The 24,443-nt window shown below is 34.4% G+C and overlaps 1 long non-coding RNA gene across 3 annotated transcripts; it reads left to right on the top strand.

The window, feature by feature from the left end:
• Positions 1-13,046: 13,046 nt before the first annotated feature.
• On the top strand, positions 13,047-23,952 carry LOC138714745 (uncharacterized). 3 transcript variants are annotated; one of them, XR_011336072.1, is made up of 5 exons: positions 13,047-13,148; positions 18,057-18,174; positions 18,348-19,280; positions 23,277-23,447; positions 23,566-23,952. It is a non-coding gene; the product is annotated as an uncharacterized lncRNA (long non-coding RNA). The 3 variants fall into 3 exon arrangements; XR_011336074.1 differs by having other exon boundaries at positions 23,333-23,447; XR_011336073.1 differs by having other exon boundaries at positions 18,348-18,479.
• The last annotated feature ends 491 nt before the right edge of the window (positions 23,953-24,443 follow it).

Raw genomic sequence — 24,443 nt, forward strand, 5'->3', positions numbered from 1 at the left:
GGAATATGTGAACAGAGAGTGGTGTTAACGATCAGTGTTTTCGAAAAGTGATGACAGTAATTCTACTCTAGTCAAAAAGAAATATTGCCGCTACTGCTTTAAAACGGAGACAAAAAATGAAGCTTCATGAACTTAGAATTAAGACTTTTTCTCATAATAAAAATTACATGAACTAAACATTATCATTACTCCACTTGTCTTCATGTGCCATTTATGCTATACTCTGGCTGCAGTTTATCAGTCAAATGGGTAAGAAAGAAAAGTCCCTAAATCAAACTGTGAGCAAGTTAATTGTATCATATGTGATCATAACAACTTGAGTTTGTCATGTAGCTTTAAAACAAATTAGAAAACATTCCTCAATTACAAAAAATAATAATAATAATGCAAATCATGCATCATTTCTCTTTCATTGTACATAAAATGTTTTGACTTGATGGGTATTATTATTAATTGCATCATATCAAAGTCAGTATCTATCAAGGCATGGAGATTTTTAGAGAGTATGTTGAATGGATTTCAGAGTATAAGGCATTGTGGTTGCTAGGTTATCACACGTGACCTATCATAAATGTACAGTAATCATAGAATGTTTTGATGTTCCTATTTTCCCACCTGGCTAAACAGCCACAAATAAAAAAGAATAATATTATTAATTAATTATCTGGGACACAACCATAAATATTCTTCTGTTGATTATTTTTTTAAGAAATTTATGAATATTTTACTGTATCATATAATTTCTCTTAATTTAATTTACTGCATAAACTACGGTATCATTTCCATAGTTTTATTATGGAAATGATAACATTTTTTTTTAATGTAGGCAACCTACATTTCTCAAATATTTATTGTACTTTTACCTTGTAAATTTTGCGTTGTAAGATTTTGTAAATATAGAAAAGTTCGTATTGTATGCACCATGACATTGTTGCACATTTTATATAAACAAATTAATCTTTACCAAATTTATATAAATATGAGGAAATAATTGTAGTAGGAGTTTTTTTCTCAATATTTTCTTTGAAAGTCCTGAATAAAGGACGTCTTATAAATGGCATGGTAACCTGTATCCTTTCAGTACCGTTTCGAAATTTGTTGACATTGGCGGTAACAGTTTCTTGCTAGTCTCATAGCTAAGCTTAGAGTATAGAATTAATTATACTATTATTACTATATGAGCCACATCTTCAATATTGCCAAGTCTAGTCTGGAATGGATAAAAAAGAATCCTTCTCTACAATGGTAAATTGTTTGGTGTTGTTTTAGGAGAAATATTGAATAAAATAAAAAACGTTTGTTCATATCCAAATGTCAGTTGCTACCATGAAATAAAAGCATTGGTACTGAATCAGATAAACAAGAAGATGCTTTGGAAAACTGTAAAAAAAGTGCAAACTGACATAGAAAATGTGTAGGTGAGCGTATTAGTGTTTCTATTGATGATATATGTACACTACATGTCATGTGAACGTGTGTTGACATATCTGTTAGTAGATGTATGTATGACACGATGATTGAATATTGGTTTGTGAAAGTATGACTTTGAAATTCCACTTGGCTTTATGTATAACCTCAAAACTCATCATGCTAGCATTACAACGTTTATGAAATAACGTCTTTAAAGGAAATTACGACAGTATGCAGATTAAATTAAAGTCCATATAAACCTGTGCTCAACATACCTTACTGGCATCTATGTTGTGAATATCTATGAGTGCTGTATGTCGTGTTAATTTCTAAATAAGAGAAAAATTTAAAAAATGGCACTTGCATGTCACCTTGGTGGATGACTTATTAAGAAGATGCACTGATAGCAAAAGTCATCTGATATTGCAAATGTAGACATACTGATCATTTAATATAAATACTACACTGTCTGTAAACTCTTGAAATGTATGATATCAGAATGAGAAAAAAATTAAGTGTTTGTGTACATATTAATGTCAGTTAACATAATGTTAATGAATATGTATGCAGCTATTATCTCACTTAGTACATGCATTCTCGATGAGGCTCTCACTACAGTTAAACGAACTCACTCATAATGTTGTCAAAAGGCTATTGCGGCCAGAAATGACCATACTTAATGCTCTTTCAGGTTTATGTTTGTTGAAGATGCGTCACCTTCACATGATCCATTTCAGAGTAAGAAGATAGCTGGACTATTTTTGAGTTACCGGTACTTTAATTATAATAAAAAACTTATTTACTTACTTATGGCTTTTAAGGAACCCGGAGGTTCATTGCCGCTCTCACATAAGCCCGCCATTGGTCCCTATCCTGAGCAAGATTAATCCAGTCTCTACAATCATATCCCACCTCCCTCAAATCCATTTTAATATTATCCTTTCATCTACGTCTCGGCCCCTCCAAAGGTCTTTTTCCCTCCAGTCTCCCAAATAACACTATATGCATTTCTGGATTCGCCCATACATGCTACATGCCCTGCCCATCTCAAATGTCTGGATTTAATGTTCCTAATTATGTTAGGTGACGAATACAATGCATGCAGTACATAAAAAGCTATGTACCATAATTAAGATTTCTTTTCATTGACACAAAATGAAACAATAAACCAGAAGGCATACAGTTATCTGAAAAAGGAGGCATTCGATAAAAATGAGTGTTGTATAGGTTAGTTTTAGTAATTTAAATTCTTAAAGTAAAAGTTAATCATTTATACCGTAACAGAAATATAGACAGTCTAATCTAAGCGACCTTAAAATAATAATCCAATAATTTAGAATATCTTTATTTTGATGATTACTAGTATGGAGAGAGTAGTGAAATCATTTTGTTTAGTTTTTAATATCAACAAGAGAGCTTCGGCAGTTTCTTCACAGTAAAATATATTTCAACCTATATTACAAACACACACAAGTACATACACATATACATACTTACATACATACATACATACATACATACATACATACATACATACATACATACATACATAATACGCACATACTGTATATACATTTTTTTTCCTTTTGGTATAGAGGAGGTTAGCACTCCAGCGTTTTACTGAGCTTATGAAGCCATTTCGTTCAGTATTCTTTTTAGACATAGTTTCACTTATCATTTCACATTAATTAATTAATTAATTTATTATTTTGCTAATAATTATAACATATATTATATATAGAAAAAAACTTTAGCTTGCCCCTGAAAGAGGAGAACTCGTACTCAGGGGCGGATTCCTGAATTGAAACTAATAAGTATACAATACAATTTGTCTTATGTCTACTATGCAATTATAGTACTGTAAACTGGGGTTACTTTGAACACAGAGTAAACTTTGAACATTTTTTCAGAAAATCATATTTAGGTTTCTACATGCTGCTCTTGTTACAGATGGAGGTAAATTTGGTATGAGAATGATTTTGTAATAATTTGCCTTCATCTATAACAAGTGCAGCATGTAGAAACCTAAATATGATTTTTTTTTTAAATGTTCGAAGTTTCCTCTGTGTTCAAAGTAACCCCAGTTTACGGTATATAAATTTAAATTTACAATTGAGGCAAACAAATAAAATCTCTTTCTAATAATGAACTGCCAGTGCTTTCTTCTATTGTACAGAGTTGTTGAGCTACTTAATTCAGTTCTAATTAAAAGAAATGGCTTCACTATTCTGTTCATATTAATTGGTGTAATCCTTCAACAAATTTATAATAATAAACCGTAATTGCATTCTTTCTTTCTTTGAAACTATAATCCTGTGATTTATCTATATAGACTTGAGAATAGTCAGTAAGATAAGAAGTGCTTCACTTGACTGTTACGATGCAGGGACAATAGTTTTAATAACTTTTTCTAGAGAATGAATTATTTTTCACTATGTTCATTGTGCTCTACTGTAAATCACGACAACTTAGAAGTTCTGTCTTCTTTCTGAAAGTCACATTTTTTACAAATAAGTACAGACAGGCTTGTATTTACTCATCGATCATATGAGCCCGGGCGCAGACAGGCAAATTTCGTAGGGGAAACAAAATTTTGAGAAAAAAATCGAGCTGAAAATAAATGTTCGATATTTTTCTACTTCGCAGATGCCTGCTTCAGATAGTAGCATTTATTAATTTGTTGTTACAAGCCACTCTTTAGCAATTTGACTATTAAATGTCTAAAATTTGCATAAGTTAGTCTGTAGGAGTGCAAAATTTTTTTGGGCCTGTGAATGTAGCTCTACCTCAATATGGGGCCGAGTGCAGAAATGGAAATAGTCCTAAAATAACCTCTCCAATTATTTGCACTGTTCTTATTCCAGAATCGAATACTTTATACCAGTTTAACACTAAAACAAAGTAACTTGTACTGTAATATATTCACTAGATGACATGGTCAAACCAGCGAATAGGGATTATAAAGAATGGACACTTCGCGTCGGTACCTTTGATGTAGCCGGACTGATTTTAATGACCTTCAAGCCAGCTAGAGCGTGAGATTCTGCTTTCTCCCTAGAGTTGGCGCTGACATCACACCAGCTAGCAGTCGACACAGCGGAAATATAACACATATAATTAATACATCTAGGTACATTATGAACTCAAATAAAATAAATTGGATTCATAAAATAATAAATCCGTCATTAACTGTAATGTCTAGACTCTAGAGTTCCCTTATAATGAGAGTTGAGACGTTGACCCCAACAACAATTAAAATACGTAATGATTTGATAGCACTGAAAATGGAAAAAACAAAACTCTTATGAGAAGTAAAACCATATATCTATATTATATTATATTATATTATATTATATACAAATATTAAATGAATTCGATACTTCATTTTATAATGTATTATATTATTTCATAATATAATTTATTATATCTGAAATATAAAAAAATTATTATTACAACTAGTTTGCCACTGAGAAATAAGGGAAAACTGTTAACTTGAATTTATTTGAAGCAAAGCGTTACTGGATTATGCAATAAGGTAGGCGATGTTTGGATCCTGTGTCTCAACTCTGTACTCAGTTATTATCTTAGCATATGCTCGATTACACTAACCTCTGGCACGTGAAAGTGGAACTAAATGCCGGCGCACAGAGAAACAAAACACAGGAAAATTTGCTCAGTGTCCATTCTTTATAATCCCTATTCGCTGGTCAAACTATGTTTATAGAGTTAGAATTGAAACTATTAACAAAAAGTTCAAAATGTAACTTAATATAAAAATTGTGTCTTACTATTTAACACCATAAATTGGAATGTAACTGAAACTGTAAACAACTAGGTGTGTAAATATTCCAGCAATCATTTTACCCTCACAAAGGTACATGCAGTGCTAGCATAAATGTTACATAACCTATATCATACAGATAAAACATAAGCCTAAAGGAGTATTACAAATGAATCTCACTCATGGATACTCAGTTGATATTACATTGTTACTTAAATGTCAAATGCCAAAAAAAAAAAAAAAGAAGATAGAATAAAATAAAATAATAATAAGACAAAGCGAAACAGACACAGATGACATTGTACATTAAAAAAAATCCCTCAGTGCTTGATAAACACAATGTATTAGATTTCCTCATTATGTACCGTATGTTATAAGAAGTTTAATATTATTGTGCACAGAGTTCAACAACAGATCCATCTTTCAATACTCCACATTCTAACCTACACAATCCAGTTTGTTCCCATAAGCCATTTCCCTTGTGGGACCAAATTGATAAACAGTCGGTGCTACTTGTGCTGACTAACATTTAACATTATTGTATGCCTAATGTCTTCAATACAAATAAAACCATTTGTAATCCTGTTTGTGTATTTAGCTTTATAATGCACCATCTATGGTAAATTATTTTCCCATAATGGAAGCAGAAGGAATTTTGAGAACTAAAAGGCGACAAAACAAAGTTATTTACTGTAAAATCCCTCATATCCAGGACCCAAATAACCGGCAATACCAAAACAACGGCACTTTTGGCTAGGCCAAAAAAAATTGTTAGTCATGCGAAAGGGAAGAGTCGAATGAAGTTGTGATTATTTTTCATGTATCGCAGATGCCACATATTGTGTTTACTCTTTACATTGTTCACGCGTGAAAACATAGACAGAAAACCCCATTATGTCCCTGAAGTAGATCAGGCAGCATCGGTAAGTCGTCACTTGGACCTTGCAAACAATGCGCAGAGATCATAGCTTTAAATTTACTGCTTGAACTTGCTCGTTTCGAAGGGGTGTTGGGCGAGTCTAAATAAGAAAGTACCTATGAAATTTTCTGTTACGCTGTAGCACGTAAAAGTTTCAGTAGAGTGATAGATAATGTATATAAACAAGCAGACATTAGAGATATGTTAAAGAGGTTCAAATCATCGAGCACTACTTCATCATCTTCATAGTTGTGACCATGGCTACACTGCTCTTAACGTCACATGGCCGCTCTTTGTTGTTGTTTGAGATATTCAATAAAATGCCGAGTGTAAAATTCAAAATAGAATAGATTACAAGTTTGTCTCTCACTCTAGCTGACTTTTTAAGTGTTTTGGCTATTACCTGCTAGAAGAACTTTATTTGAACAACACACAGTACTGTATGGAGGAAATATTTGTCAGATCAGTAGATCAGTTATGTTATGCCTTTGTAAAGTCAGTGGATTTCTAATGATTACAGATAATTTCTTCCAATTTAAAATGTCCACAGGCAGAAAAGGCCAGTCAAAAATGTTAAAGTAAAAATCGTCCAAGAAATTTAGTCCAAGCAGTAAATATCCAAAAGAAAAAAGGTCCAAAATTTAATACGTCCAATATACGAAATGGTTCAATACGCAATAGGTCTGATATACAAAAAGGTCCAATACATAGGAAAGTTCAATATGCGATAATATAATATGTAAATAAATCTAGTAAAATGTTACAAATTGTGCATTTATTGTTATTGTTAGAAATTTTTGCCACTATATTATCAGTACTGCTTTCATTGTAATTTGTTGTTATTGTGATATCCATCCTATCCTCTTATCATTGTGACTTCTATGTATATAGGCCTAGTTACTTCCTGCATAGATGATGGATCGGCCTTTCTCTCTAAACTTTATGACTGATAGAGATTTTCTTTGCTTCTCGTTCTGTACACTTCTATTTTTTTCCAATTTTCTTACACTTGAACTTTCTCTTAAAATACTCTTTAATTTAGGGTCCCCAGTCAATGACGGGTGATTTCACATAGAATGAGTAATAACTTCGAAGTTATAGAAGAAATTTTGTGCAAAAGAATCATTCTTCGTATCACGCATTTGTCAGTCATCAATATTGGGAATGGTCTTTTGCCATCGACTATTTCTTTCCTGATGCACTCATTCAGCTCCATGTTACAGTGAAACCTGCCTTTGCGGTCACTTCATTTAAACGGCCACCTGGCCAAAAGGCCAATTTTCTCTGGAACCAGTTGGATTTTCCATACAATCAATACAAATTCTCTCTCTATTTAGCGGCCACCTCATGCACCGGCCAGCGGCCGGGGCTATTTGGATTGGAACCTGATTATAATGGTCACTGTCTAACAAAAAATCTTTTCACGGATACTGTCTGACCTATTTTTTCGATGGTTAGAGGACAGGAAGCAATAGCTAAGTGTACAATAGTACACCCTCCATATCTTTGGGGTTAGTTGGTTACTGTTTTATGACTCTTTTGTCACTTTCCACTCCGACCCAGCACAGCTATAAATTCTTATCGTTTTTTAAGGATTGAAACACGGACTTTTTCTATCGAAAATGTCACAGTATGTTTTAGGTAGTTAACCATTCGAGTTTTTTTAATTTTTTTTCTCCACTTTCTATCTTTCTTTATATGGACCAGCTTTTACGAATTTTTCTTTTTTTCATTCACTTGATTCAGAGGAACTGTGAAGTTAGTGAGAGAGAAAAATTATGTCTAACAATAAATTTAGAGTGGTGTTAAGTTTAGAGGTGAGACGAAAAATGATTAAAGGAAGTGAGAAGGGAACACCTGCGAGAAAAATTGCAGAAATATTCAAATGTGGAAGGACACAATAAACGGTATAATTAAGAATAAAGATGAAATATTAAAAGAATGGGAGGAAGAGAGAATCTGTGTTTAGTAATGTGAATGATTTCGTTTACGAATGGTTCAAGTGTGCGAGGGCGAAGAAATTGGCAATAAGTGGGCTTATGATTCAAGAGAAAGCTCTTGAAATTGCCAAAGAACTCAATGTAAGAAATTTTGTTGCTAGTAATGGGTGGTTAGAGTGCTTCAGAAAACGGCATAACATTGCATTTCGTTCTGTGTCTGGTGAAGGAGGTGACATTGCAACCAATGTTATTGAAGAATGGAAAAAATAGACTGCCTTCAATTTTTGCGGAATATGAACCCTCCATAACAAAACTTAAGCTTTAAGAAAAAAAAGTATAAAGGGGGTAAGTTGGCAAAAGACCGAATAACCCTGTTCTTTTGTTTTATTGCTGCAGGAGAAAAGGAACCTCTCTTAATGATAGGGAAATCATTAAAACCGAGATGTTTGAAAAATATTGACATGGGCTTATTGGAGGTGAAGTTGACTGCCAACAATAAAGCTTGGATGACATCATCATTGTTTGAGAATTAGCTATGCGATTTCAATTCTAAGATTAAACGACAAAATCTCAATGTGATCCGTGAAATTGATGTTTATTCCCCCTTGATCAAGCGAGTTTTGAAAAGGAAATGTCTGCTCCCTAGTAAAAAGTTTAATTGCATCTCTGAAAGGCTGCAAAATACCAATAAAACCAACCTTATTAGGACCTTTACGAATATGAATATATCCAAGAACCTTATGCTCCAATAAGGTCAAAAAAGCAACACCAACCATAATAAAGATAACCAACAAAATAAAAATAATAAATAAACCAAAAACCTCCCTAAACATAAATACTATTTATAGAATAAATCTATATTCAAAGATTCTAAATCCATTGCACTTATCTGCCAAAACAGTAATAATTAATAATAATCATAAATAAAAAATTATTCTAAATATCTGGTCCTCTCGTACTAAGATATAAAATTTATTATAGATAGAAACCGACCTGGCTCTCGCCGGTCTGAACTCAGATCATGTAAGATTTTAAAGGTCGAACAGACCTAAACAAATTGAAATTCTACACCCAAATTAAATCTTAATCCAACATCGAGGTCGCAAACCCATTTATCAATAAGAACTCTCAAAAAAGATTACGCTGTTATCCCTAAGGTAATTTAATCTTATAATCAACAAAATTGGATCAAGTATTCATAAATAAATGTATATTAAACAAAAAGAGTTAATCAAGGCTAGTTGCAAGAATGGAAGAGGCTGACATTAATATGCATGATTGTTGTACGCGCACAGTCCTAAAAAGTCAGTGAAATTCAGTATTTTCATGCTGATTCATAAAAAAACCGCAACCTTAATCCAGCGGCCACCTGATAAAACAGCCATTTTACAAGGTAACTTCAGATGGCCGCTTTAGACAGGTTTCACTATATTTTTGTTCACGCAAAATCCTCTTCACCTTTGATAGACACACTTTGTTTGCCTCTGTTACTCTCTGTACCTTATTTTTTACAACTCTGCTTATTTCCTCATAAAATTGTATACATTGAAAACGATGTCTCTTATTCATCTCTTTTTTAGTAGGCCAGCTATATTTTAGTTTACTGTTCCTGTAAAGTTACTACAGTTAGTCTTCTCCCCCTTCTTAAAAACAGGTACAATTCTTATGGACTCCTTCCATTGTTCTGGTACAATTTCCTTTTCTCAATAGCAAGTGCAAGGTTACAAATTTCGCTAGATAATGCGTTTCCACTCTCTTGTATTAATTCTGCTGGAATGTGATTGATGCCGAGGCTTAATCGAATCTTTCTTTTTCCTCTGGTTTTTTTCCCTTTGTGGCCTTACTCCATGTTCGACATACAGGCCTACTGTATTATGTCATCATGCAAGGAGCGCACTCATATGAGTGACTTGTACGCCCAGGACTCCACAGTTTGTTTGCACTGTTAGGCGATGAATCTAAGAAGATTATTAATTTTTTGGTCCTATAGAATAAAATTCTCTGTTATGGTTATTATTTGTTAATGACAGAGAAAAATTCGCTTACAAAAAACGTCGATAGTCAAAGTGTTCCGTATTTTCATGAGACATTTCTGGCACACTTGCTCCTGGTGCTGTATTTCAGGTCACCAGAGACTGAGTTTAGCTCCATCAGCTCAAAAAGGATGAGGGAAGACAAAAATTATTAAGGCAGGTAAAAATTATTAAGGGAGGGTGATTCTGGCTTAAGATAGGTTATGAACGATGTAGAACAACCAGTAAGCACTTGTCACTTCTCAAGTCATTTCCTGATGCTCTACCTATTCCAGGTTACCAGTAGGCCTAACCGAGTTCAACTTTGTGAGCCCAAATTGGAAGGGATTAAAGTGGAGAGCTTGAGTCTGACTTAAGACGAGTTGGAGGTGGGTTAGATTTGGGAGTTTCGTGCATACATTCCTGGCTTACAGCTAGCAGTCATTATAGATTCTTAAACACGCAGAATAAAAAGAAAATAAAAAACTATTTCTTGCATAAGTGCCAGTTGGTTTGTAGGCTAACAAGCAAACATTCTGATGGTGGCAGATAAAAAAAGTTAATTTTTTTTCTTCCACCATGTTAATAATGTCAAAAGAAGTGCTTATACAAATTTTGGCCACTCGACCACAATTATGAGGCTGTCCACAAAGTGATTTTTCCTGGGGCCGTGTATAGGAAAAAGCACAATTGCATGGAAATATTTATTGAAAAAGATACAGCAATTTTTGTGCTATTTGTCAACATATCCCCCACTAGAAATGAGACATTTGTCATACCATAGGATCAATTTTTGTGTCGTAGAAATCAGCCGCCTCAGATCAGAACCAGCGTTTGACTGCATCTGCACCTCTCTCTGTCGATCCCATGATGAGAAATGTCTCAATTCCGATGAAAAATATGTTGAAAAATAGCTCAACAATTGCTGTGTCTGTTCGAATAAATTTGTCCAATAAAATTGTGTTTTTTTCTGTTAACGGCCCCTGGCGAACTTATTTTTTTTACGGCCCTCGTAATTGTGGTCAAGTGGCCAAAATTTGTATAAGCACTTCTTTTGACATTATTAACATGGTGGAAGAAAATTTAATTTTTTTATCTGCCCCCATCAGAACGTTTGCTTGTAAGTGAAGTTTTATTTTTTTTTTTGAGCGTAATTTGGTTTTGGTTTTTATTGTCTTTGTTAGTACTTTAATGCTCTTTTTTATTTCATTTATGATTGAGCTTCTTGGCAATTCGTCTTCGTTCTGAGCTATTAGTATTGGTTTATACTTTTTATGTACGCTTAGAATTACCGTATTTATGCTTGTATAAGACGCACTTTTTTTACTTAATTATTTATTCAAATATTGGAGTGCGTTCTATACTCGAGATAATTAAAATCATGTTATAGGCCTACTTTACAAAACATTTATTCTCAACTTCACATACTGGTACGTAGGTAACATGAAAATTGTCGGTTTTTTTTTTTTTTTTTTCTAAGGATCCTTTGCGTCAATCCATTGGTGAACATGCCTAGCTGTCATCTTGTTGTTTAGTGAACAGTCCAAAACCTTGTCTACGGTCCAAAGACAGGTCTGAACCTCACAAGTGATACCAACAAGGCACTATTTATGAGGCAACTAAGCCAGGAGATAATGGGGTAGAGTGGCCAGTTCCTTTCCCCCCTCCATTGCATATATAGCCACTATCTACATATTACGTCCCGCGCTGTGGCGTCACAGTCTAAGGCATCCTGCCTAGGACTCGTGTTATGGAATGTGCGCTGGTTCCAGTCCTCATGGGGGAAGAAATTCTCTTATGAAATTTTGGCCAGTGTATGGGACTGGTGCCCACCCAGCATCGTGGGAAGCTACGATAGATAGCGAAAATTCGGTTTTGCAAACCAGCTGTAATGGCTGGGGGAATCATCGTGCTAACCACACGATATCTCCATTCTGGTTGGATGATTGTCCACCTCTGTTTCGTCATGTGGACGTGAAGCCAGCAGCCGGCTGGTAGGTTTTGGTCCTTCATGGTCTGTAGCGCCACAGATTTACTTTTTACTTTCAGCTACATATTACACTGGTCAGACTTCAATGTAGGTATAGGCTACAAAAAATAAAATAGTTCTTCCTTTGATACATATCGTCAAGTGAGATGTACTTACGTACTGCCTGATAATAATAGATGTACATATCAGACAGAACCTCAATCAGAGGAACCTGTCTTATCACGCCTCATTCTCAACGTAAGTACCCGTCCTCACCCCATTCTTCTTTGATAGCCTATTAGTTTTTCAATTGTATTTTTTTTCGTGTTTATGAAAACAGCACGTTTTCTATTAATAAGTTCATTTTCTTCGAAATTATACAAGTTGTGTTTTCAAACATGGAACTAATTACATCGCGTTCTAGACGCCATAAAGGGGTTCTTTGTCTCTTGCATCATGTGGCTGGTGAATCCCCTGCCCCTGCCTTTGATCACAATGTGATCAGGACTATGGGCTAAGAAGCAGAATTATTGGGTAATTTTCGGCGTTGGACCTCGGACTAATTTCGCCATCATTCATTCACATATCATCATCATCATCATCATCATCATCATCATCATCATCATCATCATCATCATCCATACAATAGCCCGGTTAAGTTCTTGGTGCAGCGTGCTGTAGGCCTACTTGTACAAGAGCGCAGCCATTCGACTACCCAATCATTCACAAAAATAGAAGTGGTAAGCACAATAAGCCTCAGGCTGCAATGTAAGCCCTTGGGTCCCTCCTCCGTACAAAGAGAGAGAAAAAATGTGCTAAGAAATTTGGACTGTTAGCTAAATACGACAATATAATAAAGTTTTCTGAGCATAATAATAATAATAATAATAATAATAATAATAATAATAATCAATTTTACGCAAAGAAATATATTTTTTTTTTTTTCAAATTTGGCGTATTTTACTTGAAAATAAAGACTTTTTGCAAAGTATTTAGATACTTTTAGCGTGATCAAGTTGGCAACACTATTTACGATCGCGATGGCGGTTGTCGAAATGAAGATGTCAGCGTACGTTTACTGTTGAATAATGTAACCGTTGTTACGAATATAACGCATGTAAGTATACGAGTTATTTTAGCGTGTAAATTTATGATTAATGATTACCTAATAAAATTTGCGACGATACAAAGCACTGGGCTACATGATTTGGATAAAGTGTAGAGGAGAATTTGATATTCGTTGTTACTCTATAACTAGTTCTAGTGATTGCATTTTCTTTTCATATATTAGTTTTATGTTCGTTACAGATAGTATATACTTCATGATCCTAAGAAGGATCTGAATGGGATTGGCGAGTTGAATATTGAATATCATTACACCATATCACATGAAATATAATGATATCGGTATCACTTCGATAAGCTATAAAATTAAAATTTGTCTTCATTACTAGTATGCCGAGTTTTATGCCAAGGTTAGAGTGGGTTTGGTGAAGGGTTAGCTCAAGTGACAAGCAGAGAGAGATCTGTGGTGGTCCTAAGTTGATATTTTACCGACCTGGCCAGACATTTTTGGCAGGTCTCAACATAAGGCCAGTTGCCTGTAGCAATCCCTTACCGATTCTATTTGTGGCCAGTAATTGGTAATTCTTTACAATTGCGTTATCAGAAGAAGGCAGATACCTGTCCATACCACCTACCGACCAAAATACGTATATGCAAGTCATACTAAAAGTTTGAACTATAACCAAATCTAACCTATTACTAATACTCTGCCAGCTTTGTGTTTTCATAGCACGTGACACTGAAGGCTTTTTTATGACGAAAAAATGGTCTAATTTTCAGAGGGAAGGTGGTATGGAATATGGAAAATTCATATAGCACGTCAGTTGACTTCAAAACATATTAGGAAATACGGTAAAAATAGTAAAAAATTGATCGATGTAGTTTACCTAAAAGTTATTATTTAACACATGAAATAAAGAAGTGTAGAACACTTCAAAATGAAGGCGAAACTCACATTTCACTTCACGTAGTATATGCAAGGTATATTAAAAGCCTAAACCAAACTAACCTGTTACAGATTCGTATATGCCAAGCATATAGAAAGCTTAAGATAAGCTAACCTAACCTGTCACAGATTATAGTTATTACTTGTTCAATAACGTTCGTTATTGATTATATATGGTAAAAGAGTGTATTCAAGAATGCAGCAAAAATATTACTCCTGGTATTTCATTAAAATATGAGCCTACTGGTATTTATTTTACAGAGACAAGTTTGAAAGCAAGTTGCTTTACATATTCCTTTCTCTGTAATAACACTCAAATTTTAATTACTTATTAAAAAGTATTATTAATTTAATTTGTTATAGGATATTACTTAAAGGTAGAATACAGTTAGTAAGTATTCTAATTTATTTCTTTACTTACAGACCCTACAACACAATGCATATATAGGCCTATATTAGCACATGGCTCTTCTAGGCCTACTGTCGTTAAATAATGTGCCTCTGGATCTTAGTAATTATATGTTATGCTTTTTATGTAGGTAATATAAAACATAATCATATTCCAAACTAATTTCTCTCTGAAAATTAGATCATTTTTTTCACTTTTCTCGTTAGTGTTGGGTGCTATAGAATACCCAAAGCGAATTTTCGTATGGCCGAGTATTAGTAACAGGTTAGATTTGATTAGTTCAGACCTGTAGTAAGCCTTGCATATACGTATTTTGTCAGTATATGGGTATGGACACCTGCCTACTTCTGATAATTCAATTGTAATGACTTGTATTGTTTTTATTAACATTCCATGGTATTCATACATGCTTACAGGTAGAATATGGAACAAGTCAAAAAACTTAATACTATTATAAAGTCTTAATTTATAGTCACAGTCTAGATGAAATATAGGTAATTTCCTAGAAGACGGGCAAAATCCAACATGGCTGACGAAAACTACCAAAAATGTTCTGCCAACTATGAAGTCAAATGTCACCAAACATCGCAAAGTCAAAGATGAAAAATCAAATATATATATTCATATTTTTAAAGAAGAACAAGCCCTCCAAAAAAAATTAAAATATATTTAATTTTTCGCCTTTGATTTTTTTGGCGTTTGGTGGCATTCGAACTTCATAGTTGGTAGTACTTTTCTAGCAATTTTCGTCCGCACTTTACCCCCAAAAATCACTAAAACATAAAACAAAACATAATAATTTATCATCTTATCAAATAAAATTCAATTCTCATCGACAACCACTTCACTTCCAGTACAAATGACACAGGCTTTAAGGCAATCAAACTTAAACCATGCAGGGAGCAAAGAACTAAACCAACACTTTGTCGTACAGTCAACTGTGCATAAATAAACCACGTGTTTATACTAAATGAAATTCTCTTCGAACACTTATTACACCTTAACATCTACAGAAAATTCAGTAAATAATTCCTTTAAACCACAGAAAAACAGTTTTCTTCTCAACATTGAACACAATCCTTCTTCACCAGCGAAAGAACTAAACCAAAATCGACACAAAATTTAATAGATAAATTTCAGAACACGATTTCCTTCCTTTCCCTCTTACTTCAAAATTCCAACCTTGTACACACAAAATAAATTATTGGCACTGAAAAGTGGCTTTTCGTAAGCATGGTGATGCGCATTCGACAAATGCAGACAAATCTACAATGTAACACCACTCACGTCAAACAACCAAGAACAACAGGACGTCATTATCCACGAAAAATTAATGAAAATTCTAGAATAAACGATAACTATAACCAATCAAATCGAAAGAAAATCACAAAAATCATAAAATGAGAAACTTTCAACTTTAGTCATCAGACACAACATAACACCACTCACGTCAAACAACCAAGAACAACTGATAACGTCATCATCCATTCAAAATTAACGAAAATTCTAGAACAAATGACAACTATAACCAATAAAATTAAAAGAAAATCACGGCGACACCTAGTACAAAAACCTAGAACTAACATGTAAAAGTCACTAAAAGATCACTAACATTTAACTCTGAAATAAAGAAGTTGGTAATACTTACTATATTCAACCAAGTGCCCGTCTTCTATGAAATTACCGAAATATATACAGACGAGATTTACAATATAGTCTACTAGTACAACACATAGTTTTAGTATCAATTTCATGAAGTGTTATTGAATGTCATGAATTCACCTACAGAATAGAAGGCGTGAGAAATTAGGTACTTCTTTAATTTGGCCCTAAATAATTTTATGTTTTGAGTTTCATTTTTTACATCGATAGAGAGGCTATTAAAAATTTTTACTGCCATATAACGCACTTCTTTTTGATAGCAGGATAGGCTTACCAATTACTCGCCACAAATAGGGCTGGTAAGGGGTTGATACAGGTCACTGGCATTATCTATGCTCTAGTGTAAATTATGTCACGTTAACACATCAGTGTTAGGGAATAACCCTGAGGGTACAACATCATAGTTTCCATTTGTACGAAATTACTGATACCAATTTTTGTAATACTACATTGTCTCCTGTTTTTAGAAAACATACAGAAGTCCAAAAGGGTATGATATTAAATCATACTGGCTAAAACAGTTTCTTCAAAGAATAAGTTACATAGCATTTCACATTTCTTTCACGAAATTTCTGAATTTCTTTAAAATTTCATTTCACTATTTCATTTCTTCTGTTTCTTTGGCCGACACTGTAGATTAAAGAAAAAATCAAGTAAACTGAAATACTGCAAACTGTCTGCTATACAGTCTGAGACATGATTGAGATCTGTGTTTTAGTCTCTGTTGCCTCTTCGAAATATTCATTTTGGAAAATATTACGCAGTTTTTTATTCTTGCTATATCTACAGCAGAAATACTGAAATATTTGCACAAAGCACTTTTCCTGAGTTTTTATTTTAAGGAAGCCATGTTTATAATCGTAACATTTTATGATAAGCTTACTGTGACCCATTCATACATTTAGTGTTCTGCCCATTCTTTCACTGCAAACCCAGCTTTCTCCAATCTTTCTTATTTTCCGCCTTCCTCTTCGTTTCCTCATATGATCCATATATCTTAATGTCGTATATGATCTGATACCGTAACACAATCTGTTTGAATTTAAATCTATAGACATCCGTCATTTATGTTTAAGGAAATGTGCATACAACTGCATTTTGGATGGAAATGAGCTGCTATGGTCTAGCATGTTGTCGTGGTGTTCAGGATATCAATGATTCAGTCGCTAAAAACTTATAATTATCAGTGGTTAACTTAGATGAGTGAATAAAAATATTAAGCGTATTTTGATTTGGCAATAGTAAAATTAATCCTTTTTTTGTAGAGAAGCCTTTAAGTTTGAAGTAATGTATAAGTTAACCTAGCTTCAAAATAAATAAAAAGTGACTTAATTTACTAGTTAGCGCCTTCAGTGTAGGGAAAATTAAACTTAAATCGAATTTCATATTTATGTTCTAAAATAATAATAGTAAATGGCAAAGAAAATTTATGAAACAGTAGAATAATAAACTTTAGTTGAACTAATCCCTGAAAAGACTAATTAAAAACTAAAACGTTATTTGTTAATTTAGATGAGTATTAAGCATATTTTGACCTGGTAGTAGTAAAATTGATCCTTTATCTTGAGAAGTGTTAAAGTTTAAAGTAATAACTTAACTTGCCTTCAAAATAAATAAAATGCGAGCTTAACTGTTAATTTACTGGTTAGTTCCTTCAATGGAGGAAAAATTACAATTAAATGGAATTTCATATTTATAAATTTCTCGACGTGAATAAGTTATCATATTCGAAGACTACTTTCCCATTGATGAGCCTAAATGTCATACAAGTGCAGCACTTAAACATGATGCTAGTTTCAGCCCAAGATTATAATAAAATTACAAATAATTTTCTAAATTTGAAATATTTTAAAATTGAACCTTTAAAAAAGAAATTTATAAAATGTATAATATATGATATACCATATTTACTCGCTTAATTTCCTTTTCATTTTTCTGATAAGGTGACCAGACATAACCTCAGAATCTGGGGATTGGAAAATCCCTGTACCTACTTGGAACTTGACTATAGGCTTGATGTGTGCCGTGTTACCAAAAGGGGACACATTGAACATCTTTAAGGTGAGGAACTAAACTTTTTAAATTTCTCTTTCCATTGGTACTATTTAATGTACCTCAGATTTATAGAATGTAAATTACATGTGTTCGAAACCGGAAAAGTCTTTTGTAGGAGCCATGTATTTTTTTAGTAATAGCATTATTTTTTATATTTTTAAGATAATTTGGTTTTTCAGTGTTGGGTGAATGATGGATACAGAAGAAGATTACACTGTTAATGAAAAATCTTCAGAAAATATTAAGGACATGGACATTGAGAGAAGAATTGGCGATGGTGGCAATGGATGTCGAAAAATTAATACAATTAGGTACGCAATTAGCAAAACTTTGAAATACAATTCTTGCAGAAAAGACTGTAATGAATGTGAAACGTGTGGAATACAGTTCCCTCTTTTCAAAGAACTCAAAAAGCACATGCGCATACACAACAAGAAAGTCTGTGTTTGTGAAGTATGCAACAAAATTTTCTCAAGACTTGGATCGCTTGTCGAGCATAAACGTATTCACACAGGCGAGAAACCTTACGTGTGTGGTATTTGCAACAGCGCCCATTCTCGCAGAACACATTTGCTGATTCATCTTCGCACACATACTGGAGACAAGCCGCACGTGTGTGATGTGTGTTCGCGAACTTTCTCACGAAGCAATCTTCTCGTTCGTCACAAACGTGTGCACACTGGTGAAAGACCATATGTATGCGAGTTATGTGGACAAAGTTTTACGTTTCGGTCGAATCTCACGACACACACGGTAACGCATACGGGTAATAAACCGTACAAATGTGATATGTGTTCACAGTCTTTTTCGCTCAAAGGTACTCTTGTTCGTCATAGACGTACTCACACTGGAGAAAAGCCATACAAATGTGAAAAATGTGATCGTGCATTTTCTCGAAATGGTGCTCTTGTTCGACATAGACGTTCACATCTCTGAGCAAATAAACTCTTTATCAGTGGATAATGTCCACTACGCCCATTTCGAGGAATAAAGGGTTGGATAATGTTCAGTGTATACAGTTTGGTAAACTAGCGCACAGTTCTGATAATTTCGGAAATGAAAATCGTTGAATATATATGGGAATTTTTTTTTGTGGAGATGGAGTTGAAAAGGTAAGGATTTTATAGGGATATAGTTCAAGAAACTAAAATCGTTCGAAAATGTAGTAAATTACGCTTGAAATGGGAGGTACGTTGTAATGAAGGTGAAAATATGGTTTTTAGTGAAAGAAGGAAACTTTGAGATATGAAAAACACGATGTGATGTAACGTGAAGAACGCATAACTTGTATTAATGGAATAAGTACTTAAAAATAGTGAAACAACAAATGGTAATTAAAAAAAAATAAGTTTTCATAATGTATGTGGTGTGTGGATAAGCTTCAGGGCTTCTACCGCGTTGTCTTGGTGTTGGTGGCTGACGTTTCGACCAATGTGTTGTGGTCATCTTCAGAGCAGTTGTTGGATAAGGAAATAGTCTGCGAGCTCGTATATATATATGGGGGGAATACTTGCGGTGATAGGTCGTAGGTTCTCCTTCTGGCATCTGATTGGTCCTACGTTGTCCAGTCTGGTTGAGGTCTGTATGAAGGGGAGTATTCATATTAAATACTGGCCCTCATAAGGTCCGAAAGAGTGACCTTGATACCATGCACGATGTCCGGATGAAGGTGGGGGCGCCGCGTATATGTGGGGACTGGTTTCTCGTTCCTAAGTATGATCTTTGAATAGATTTCCCCATGAGTTGCTGAGTTGTAAGGAGAACCTACGACCTATCACCGCAAGTATTCCCCCCTCGATACTACTATATATGTACGACTATTTCCTTATCCAACAACTGCTCTGAAGATGACCACAACACAGCGGTCGAAACGTCAGCCACCAACACCAAGACAACGCGGTAGAAGCCCTGAAGCTTATCCACACACCATGTACACCAGCCATGGAAGCCTACGCGAACATTTCATAATGTATCTTCGTTTGTACATCCGCCATTACACAAGCTTATTACAAAAAAGTACTGACATCACAAAACAAAAAAACTCACCACCCTTTACCCTGCGTTTGAAAATCCTACATAGTTTCGTATATGCAAGGCATAACAAAAACCTAAAAAACTAACCTAACCTAACCTATCGTATTCGTATATGCAAGGTATAGTGTGAGTGTACACTAAGGTGAAACTTTCGTAATGTCACCAAAGTTATGTTGGTATGACTGAGGAGAGAGCTGTAAACAATTGAAGGTGTATGAGCAGAATATGAAGGGAACTAATTAAGCACTAGTTTAGCCTACAGTTTCACAGTAAAAATGTCTCATCGTGTGACTTGCTGACATATACTAGTTTAGCAGCAGTTACACTGTCGGTCCTAATTTTGTTAGAATAAAAATTTATGTACTGTAGTTCCAGATGTACAGTAAAACTTTAATGAATACTATAATTGAGAACGACAGCAGCAATACAGAGAAATAACACAGTCTAGTACATACAGTCATGAAGCTTGAGGTGATTTTTTTTTTTATTATTATTATTATTATTTCTTGCGATACAGCTCTCCAAGCGGCTAGCTGAAGAAAAGGAAAAGTTGTGTAAACTGTGAAATGTTCGTTATCGGTTGTAATAAATGTTAATGACTAAAATACAATAATTAGAATAATAATAAGGGGCAAGAAGGAGACGTTTGTAGTGCTATAAATTGTAACAAAAAGAGGCCAGAGTTATTCTTCCGAAAGATCCAGCAAAGTGAGTTTATAAAACATACTATTGTCGGACCATCTATGCCCCTTCAGCGCTGTCGTTCTTGGAAAAGTTAACGCCTCTACTCACCCCATTCCACCCGTTTCTCTCCCACTACGTCAAACAGCAGGCCACGAACCTTGCCGAATAGGGATGTTGCCAAACTTACGTCAAACAGTGTCATGTCTCTTGAATATTGCTTATAAAACTGTAAGGTTAATTATTACTTATTCATAATTTAATTTAAATAGGTCTAATGATGCTGATTGACTTATGCAAAATGCTATTACTTGCTTAATATTTCTTTCACCACTCCGTGCTACAGTATTCATGTTGAGTTGACAACACTGGACTTTAAGTGCAAATAAACTGTCCCGCAAGAAGGCTCAAAATTGTGAGTAGTGGGGGAGAGAAAGAGATAGGAGTAGAAAAGAGAGAAATAGGAATACAGGGAGAGAAATGAATTGCCGAGGCTGAAAAGGAATTAAGGTTCAGTTCGCATATCTTACGGGGGCACAGATCCGATGGTTGGACTATATACTGTATACTTCATGAAAATAATAAATAAACCTTATGTATTTAATATTTCAATAATGCAAAGAAGCCGAAAAACACGCTAACGAAAGTATAATACATTTTGTCGTCTGCTAGGGAAGAGGTCTGTGATCAGGTGATCATAGCAACCTAGTGCCTAGCAACTAGCAAGTTCAACTGTCAATGGATACATATTCCCTACATATAGAGCTTCGTGACTATAATATTAGACTGTGGAAATGCATAGATACCAGGTATGGCCACCTAATAACAAAAGACAGCCTTCACACTCAAGTGTTGTATACCCAATATCCCTCCTCAACTAGTCCTAATCCATTTCTGAATCTCCCTAATTTAACTTTCCTAAGTGGTTTAGCCATTATCTCAGCTACCATTGTTTCTGTATTTCTATAAGCTATAGATAATTGTCCACTTTTAACATAATCTCTAACGAAATTATACTTTCTGTCCACATGTTTGGTCCTTCTGCTTCCTTTCTCATTTTCTGTTCGTCTTATGCTACTGATTATCTTCATAAACAAGTGGTGTAGGCTTCAGCCAACCTTCTTGTACAGTTTCTGCCAGTGCCATAAACTCGGCTTCAGTTGATGAGAGGACAACCAAACTCTACTTGTGGTAACTCCATGAAAATAAATACAGCATCCACTGTTGAATTTTCGATCTGTTGCATCTCCTCGCCAGCCAGAATCAGAGAAAGCTACTATACCTCTTTCTTCTGATTTCTTTCCAATCTCAAGTGCATAATCCAAAGTTTTCTCCACATATCGAAATCCAAGTTTTTCTTCCTGCCAGGCTTTAATTCAAAGATTACTGACCCTTTTTTGCTAAAATGTATGTTGCAGCTGTGATATCAGGCTTGGTGTTTGTTGCTAAATATGGAGCGTCTGTATTGTACTATGATTCATAGTCTATGCATACCTATTTGCAATTCTACCCTGCTTATGAATCCACGTGATGTAATGTACCAGAAGAAACTACTCGATCCGCTGTACATTTGGGAACACAAATGCGCTGCCGTCGATTCTAGTAGAAAGTTGGAAGGCGGAAACTTGGCAACATATGATCAGGCATCAGTCTTCTTACGAGCACGTTCGAAGGAAACACGACGGGGTATACGCGATTTAAGTCTTGCTTTCGTGTATTGGAGAGTATTCACAATTTATGCCGAGTTTTTCATCTTACGTCTAGGTATAAAATCATCCAAGTATGGATTTCTAAAATGGCTCTCAGAAACATTTTGAAAGAGCAGAAGATGTAGAACCAGAAAAGAATGAAATGGTAGATGTAGCATATTAATAACTCCATTTTTTAGAAATATTCAAGACCCTGATACTTTCAGCTTCGGAGCTGATACAGCCAGCCTTGTGTACATATCAGCTTATGCCTCTTTCAAGGTATCCTCAAAGTTACATTGCTCACTTTGTATTGATTATTTGGTAGAAGAGAAACCAACAATAACGATATTTATTTTGACATTTTGATTCGAGAAGGGCTTGCATCGTTTACAAAGTTAGGATCACTACACTAGACTGTTTTTAAGAGTAACTTCAACTTATGATTTCCACATTTTACAAAGTTCTCTTCATTAACACTGTTTGAAATCAATGCATTTAGAATGCAGTAGGCAATTGTTGCAATGTAAAGTACAAAATCTACAATCTACAATCTTTGTGATGTATGGCAGAGGAAATGATTCCAAGAACTTGCCTGGAATAACCTGTTATGGGTGTGAATGAGAGACTAATGACATATACGCAAATATCGGATGTTGTTGTCGTGTGTAGTTTATTAATATTTAAATTTAACTTGTATTGCAGCTTTCCAAAGGATCCTAAGGTTAAAGCTGTTCAGACACCTTGTGTTGTCGTTGCAGCATAATTTGTTCCAGTCACTTCAGGGAGGGAGAAGGATATGGATCGCACGACCTTATCATATGTGTGTCAGAAAGAGGACTGTACTGTCTATATTTGTACCCTGAAGAACCAAAGGTTAGTTAGATGAGCATTACACTGATAGTTAACCATAATAATACTATACTTGTAATTTCTATTTGCTTCTGTGTATAAATTCGGCTCCTTATGTTACTTATATAATTATTATTTTCAGAAAGAAGACGAGTAAAATGGAAGTTTGCTGAAATTCTTCTCTCTGTCTCTCTACTGTGACAGTTGTAGATGAAATCCATTATGTCATTGGAAGCTGATACTGAAAATGAAATTCGGGCTCTGTCGAAGAAGAATAAGGAACTTAAGGAAAGAATAGTTTTGTCTACAAAAAGAGAATAAGACATTGTAAACGGAAAGTGGTGAAATCAGTGGGTGATTTGAAAGATCTGTTGGAAACTCTGAAACAGAAATAATTTGATACAGCTCTTCCTAATCCTCGGATTCTATACAAATTGTACAATATCGTAAATGCAGTTCATTGTACAGCTATAAATAAATACTTATATTCTCAGCATAATATAAATAAAAGTGTTAATATATGAATAATTGTTTTTTCTATGTTTATTATGTTGTAACCTGTAGTTTGAACCTTATAAATCATCCAATTTCTTAATAAAAAATGTAGTAGTGGTCCAAGAACCAACATTTTAATAATACTAAAGAAAGGTAAGTAATTACATAATTTCGTGGTGCAAAACATGAATTAACGAAATAGAACTTTTGTTTATTTTATTTGAGAAGTAAAATTCTGATTGGTACTCCATTACCATGAAAAGAAAAAGATTTATATTGCATAAACCTGCAATAAGTGTATTTGACAGACTTTTTGATGCAAAAGTGGCTCTGGAATTATGCGTTTTCAATTTTTTCCTTGGCCTTCAGTGACTATGACAATGTGGTCTTAATATAGGAGGTGATGGAGTTTCTTTCATGGCGCCAAATTATATAAAATATTTGACAAAATTATCAACTTAATACGCAATAGGCCCAGCATGGATTACTAGGGAAATGGCCAGTTCCCATAGTATTGCATCTTGG

Source organism: Periplaneta americana, chromosome 15, assembly GCF_040183065.1.
Source record: "Periplaneta americana isolate PAMFEO1 chromosome 15, P.americana_PAMFEO1_priV1, whole genome shotgun sequence".
Classification (NCBI taxonomy): Eukaryota; Metazoa; Arthropoda; class Insecta; order Blattodea; family Blattidae; genus Periplaneta; species Periplaneta americana.